The sequence below is a fragment of the Trachemys scripta genome, chromosome 12, assembly GCF_013100865.1.
Source record: "Trachemys scripta elegans isolate TJP31775 chromosome 12, CAS_Tse_1.0, whole genome shotgun sequence".
In the NCBI taxonomy this organism is placed as follows: Eukaryota; Metazoa; Chordata; order Testudines; family Emydidae; genus Trachemys; species Trachemys scripta.
This window is the reverse complement of record NC_048309.1, coordinates 45,055,984-45,061,502: the sequence shown is the minus strand read 5'-3', so window position 1 is coordinate 45,061,502 and position 5,519 is coordinate 45,055,984. Positions and strand designations below refer to the sequence as shown.

Here is a 5,519-nt window from a genome sequence, read left to right as displayed (position 1 = left end):
TGGCCTGGTGGTCCGGTGCCAGGATAGGGATGTGAGTTCCATCTATGGCCCCACCGCAGTTTGGGAATCCCATCGCTGCGAAGCCATCTATGATCGCCTCCAAGTTTCCCAGGGTCACTACCTTTGGCAGCAGTACATCAACGATTGCCTTGGCTACTTGCATCACAACAACCCCCACGGTAGATTTGCCCACCCCAAACTGGCTCGCGACTGACCGGTAGCTGTCAGGCGTTGCAAGCTTCCAGAGGGCTATGGCCACTCGCTTCTGGACAGTCAGGGCTGGTCGCATCCGGGTGTCATTGCGCTTCAGGGCAGGGGACAGCAACTCACAAAGTTCAAGGAAAGTTCCCTTCCGCATGCGGAAGTTTCGCAGCCACTGTGATTCATCCCAGACCTGCAGCACTATGCGGTCCCACCACTCAGTGCTTGTTTCCCGTGCCCAGAATCGCCGTTTCACAGCATCAACATGACCCATTGCCACCGTGATGTCCTCGGCGCTGGGTCCCCTGCTTTCTGAGAGGTCTGTGCTACTCTCAGACTTCAGGCCATCACCGCGTTGACGTAGCCTCCTCGCCTGACTTTTCTGCATCTGCCTCAGGGCAACCTGTATGATAAGCTGCGAGGCGTTGAGAGCGGCCACAACTGCAGCGATGGTTGCAGCGGGCTCCATGCTCACAGTGCTGTGGCGTCCGCGCTGTCAATGACTTGAAAAGTGCGCGAAATGATTTCCCGCCGGCGCTTTCAGGGAGGGAGGGAGGGCGGGAGTGAGTGATGGATGGATGACGACAGTTACCCAAAAGCACCCTCGACACATTTTTTTACCCAGAAGGCATTGGTGGCTCGACCCAGAATTCCAATGGGCAGCGGGGACTGCGGGAACTGTGGGATAGCTGCCCACAGTGCACCGCTTCCAATGTCGACGCTTTCCCCGTTAGTGTGGACTCACAAAGTCGAATTACTGTCCTTAGTGTGGACACACACGTTCGACTTTGCAATATCGATTCCAAATATTCGATTTAAGTAAAATCGAACTACTCTCGTAGTGTAGACAAGGCCTAAGGTGCCACAAGTACTCCTGTTTTTCTTTTTAATAACAACCTGGTGTTCAGTGAGCATCACTATTGAAATATATAGCACAACATTGCACCAAAGAAAACTTCGAGCTACAGTTTTGATTGTCTCTCCCAGAAGCTCGAGTCAGCTCTTACCCTGTATCATTTGAAGAACTGAGCGACAGCAATAAAAACATGTTTATATGAATATTAGTTTTATTTTTAAAATCAATTTGGCTCACGTGAGTCATTCCACCAATACAGGCATGAATGTTCATGGTAACAGTGAACTTGAACCAATTGGGATAGGATATTTCAAAGGGGCTCAAGGGAACTGGGTGCTAAACTCCCACTGAAAGTCAATAAGAGTTGGATGTGCAATTACTATGGGGCCAATTGATACCACCTAATCCAAAGGGGGGGCAGGAAGCACTTAAGCATGAGTTCAGTCATGAGCCTTCAGTTGGACTTCTCTCATGTTTAAAGTTAAGCACTGGCTTACGTGTTTTTCCAGATTAGTGCCTTTGTTCAGATTATTCAAAGGAGTTTGAGTTTTAAATTCATAATCATAGAGTGTTTGGACAAGGAGCTACTATGATTTAGACCAACTGAGTAGCTTTGTTTTTAAGAAAACTCATTGTATCCAATAAGGCAAAGAAACAGAGCACGTTATAATGTATTCATTTAAAATGGCTGAAAGCTCACAGACAGAGCATGTAATGAAGTTCTTGTAAAAGAGTAATGGAGTAAGAAATATTCAAAGAAATAACAACAAATAATAAATAGTCACTGGAAAATCAACAGCTGGACATCAACAGTCATAGACAGAAAAAGAGGCATGATAAACTGGTATTGATTTTTCATGATCTATCTATCTATCTATCTACATGATCTTATTTTATCTATTGTATATGTAGTACACACAACCATGCACAAACATGGTTTAATAAATATTAATTAATAATAATAACAGCAACCAGCTTTGGAGATCTAGACACATTTGGATATTTGTGTGGAGGAGAGACGAATGGCTACATACAAACCTACACATTGAAGTGAATGGCTATATCCCAATTGTTACGATTAAAAGGTTAGCTCAACCTCTTCTCCCCACTCTGGTCTCTTACTTCAAACCCTCTGGTCTAAGCTTTGTGCCTATCCCTCTCTTAGGGTGGAATCATGGGATTCTCCATCTCTGAAACTGGGTCCAAGGCAATAGCAACTTGTGCATCAACCGTGATTTCTCCAACTGTGTTTGGTACCTGCAGTTGTTCCCACAGGAGCTGTGACCAGTAGTAAGTTGAGTGACTAGACGTCTTGACCATGCAAAGTGTGATTTATTTACCACAATAGGAACAAAGCACAACATAAGAGAAAATATGAGCACTTTCAGATTGATCACTGCAGTAGTTTGGTGGAATAAAAATTTGGCCTTCTGATTCAGACTCAGTTTGTCTTTAGGAAACATTTTAATACCTTTCTCGTCCAAATACCTTTCCACCATAGGAAGAACAATATAGTATTTATTTATTTTAAGAAATTTAAATAGATAAATAACAATAATAAATACAGTTATATAAGGCTCTAGGAGCCTTAACTCATCATAAATGACACAATAAAATCCCATCAGCATTAAAATAATCACTGAACAGACACCTGCAGAAACTTTTTTCAATTCTTCATCAGTGGGGAACGCAAAACTTCAGGTCTCTCAGAAAACCCCATCAAGGTGATTATGATATTGACACCTTGAATAGATGACAAAATAAATGGATACCACCATTTAGTCAAACATACTGCACCCTTCCAAGCTCCACCCTCCCCCCAAAAAAACACCTGGAGCAAAGAAACAAGTCAAGGAATGAATCAACAAAATTAAACAAAATGAAAAAGAAACAAGCAAACACACAAGCCAAACCTCTCATACTTCAGGCACAATTTTTATCCCAAAAAAGGAGAAGAGCCACAGACTTCATGAAATCCACTAGTGACTTAGATATGGCTGTTGATATTCTGTGCAACATGCTCAGATAGTGCTGTGACAGTAGTCCTATAAATCCCTATGACAGATAGATAGGTGCATATGTAGATGTATGGAAAGATAGATTCTGATCTTATGTTAACTGGTGTAATCTTATCCGAACTCATTTGACTTCACTGAATCTAGTCCAGATTTCATGATTTCATAAACAGATTGCACCCTATTATTCTCAAAGAGACAATTTTGTCATCAGTTGATTATATCTACAAAGAAACTCAGAATGATATCACAGTCAAGTTGCAATGACGGACATTTTAACTCTTGGTGAATAACCTCCACACAATCAGTTTCTTCCATGCAGCTTTGATATCCTTGTTCCTCATGCTGTAGATGATTGGATTCATCACTGGAGGCACCAGGGAATAGAGAACACCCATCACAAGGTTCACACCTGATTCTGAGCTGGAGGTGGGATTCAGGTAGGCAAAAGACCCAGTGCAAATTAGCAAAGAGACCACAGTGAGGTGAGGAAGGCAGGTGGAGAAGGCTTTATGCCGGCCCTGCTCAGTGGGGATTCTCAGCACAGTTTTGAAGATCTGAACATAAGACACAATTATAAAAACAAAGCAGTTTAACGCTAAAAACAGACCTAAGGCAATAGCTCCAACTTCAGTGAGGTATGAATCAGAGCAGTTGGGGGATTTCACAGAAGAACTGGTTGATGACATTGGATTGGCAGAAGGGCAACCTGAAGGTGTTCCCAGTGTGCAGGGCAGAGTAGACAATACCAGTAATCCAGGCACTGGCTGCCATTTGGACACAAGCTCTCCTATTCATCACTCTCTCGTAGTGCAGTGGCTGGCAGATGGCAACATATCGGTCATATGCCATGATGGTGAGTAAGGCAAGATCAGTTGCAGTGAGGAGTAAAAAGAGAAAGACTTGGGTGACACATCCAGGATAAGAAATCACCCTGGTGTTCATGAGGGAATTGGCCATGGATTTGGTGATGGTGACTGAGATGGAGCCGAGGTCTAAGATGGACAGATTCACCAGGAAGAAGTACATGGGGGTGTGGAGATGGTGGTCGAGGGCTACAGCTGTGATGATGAGAAGATTCCCCATCAAGGCTGCCAGGTAAATCACCAGGAACACCACAAAGTGCAAAATCTGCAGCTCCCGAATGTCAGAGAATCCCAAGAGAAGGAACTCGGTCAGGGTGGTTCGGTTGGACATTTTCTTTCTCAGTTCATTGTGTGATGGCTGTGGAGGGAAGGACAAAGACAGTGGGGGAATTACAGTGACAGAGGGAGTGGCCCTGATTTCCTGCGGCAATATGATGTGAGTGTCAACCATGCACGGCACTCATCACTGCTATTAACTAGGAGTGGTGAGTTATCACATGAATGTAAATTGGCGCAGGTCCCTTAAAGTCAATGGAGCCGCATCAGTTTGCACCATCTGAAGAACTGTCTCATGATGTGGCTTAATAAAATGCCGTGTGAAGGATGAAGCAAAGTACAATCCCAACGCAAAAATTGTAGCCAAGATGGATCCCATATTGCTACAAACAGCAGGCTCTGGACTTGGGCAAGAAACTAAAATGCCAACACTGCCTGATATCTTCTTTTAGTGGAAATACGAGATGGACTTGGCATTGTGTATGACAGCTTGCCTGTAATAATTTCACTGCAACATCACGTGGATGGCTGATTGCCTGCAAATGTATTGATTTATGACACTAAATCCTGACTGCATTTCCATCTCTGTGTACCGATGGGCGACCAGCATCGCTCCACTACCTCTCTGCTGTGTCATTTACATCTGTCACTTTATGGGTGTGCGGGTCAGTGGCCTTCAGGAGACTTGGGTTCTGTTCTTGGCTCTGTCACTGACCTGCTCTATGACCTTGGGCCAGCCACTTCCCCTCCCTGTGCCTCTGTTTCCCCTCCATCCGTTTCTCTGCCTTGTCTTCCTGGACTGTGAGTTCTGTGGGGGATGAGCTGTGTCTTATTATATGTATGTTCACTGTCCCCATTTACAGGATTTGTGTTTAGTGGGCAGCACTGTGGGACAGAGAATATGGCACTAGAGCAGAATATCTCAGTTTTAATTCCATTGGCATCCTCTATGTCCTTGGGCAGGGATAAGAGAGACAGGCTTTGGCTGGGGACTTCAATTCACTGTTCTCTATCTAAGGCGCTAGTATGTTTAATACCTATGCTGTTGGCTGCTTACTCAGTTTTACCATTCGACAAGTATCCCTTTGAAACAGAAATAAACACAGTTGCAATAGAGTGACTGGGTTCAAATTGTACTATTATTGGACTATATCAGTGTTCCTACCCCGGTTTAAATCTACATGTCCAATCTGGGGTATTCAGACATTTTCAGTTTAAATTATTTCAAAGGAAAACTGGATTTTAAACTGAGACATTTTCCAAGGAAGTCTCTGCTATTCTTGAAAAACAACCTATGTACTGGAA

At 43.8% G+C, this 5,519-nt stretch overlaps 1 pseudogene; it reads right to left on the bottom strand.

Moving 5' to 3' along the window:
• Window positions 1-3,347: 3,347 nt before the first annotated feature.
• LOC117886228 lies at window positions 3,348-4,269 on the bottom strand (annotated as a pseudogene).
• Between the last annotated feature and the right edge of the window lie 1,250 nt (window positions 4,270-5,519).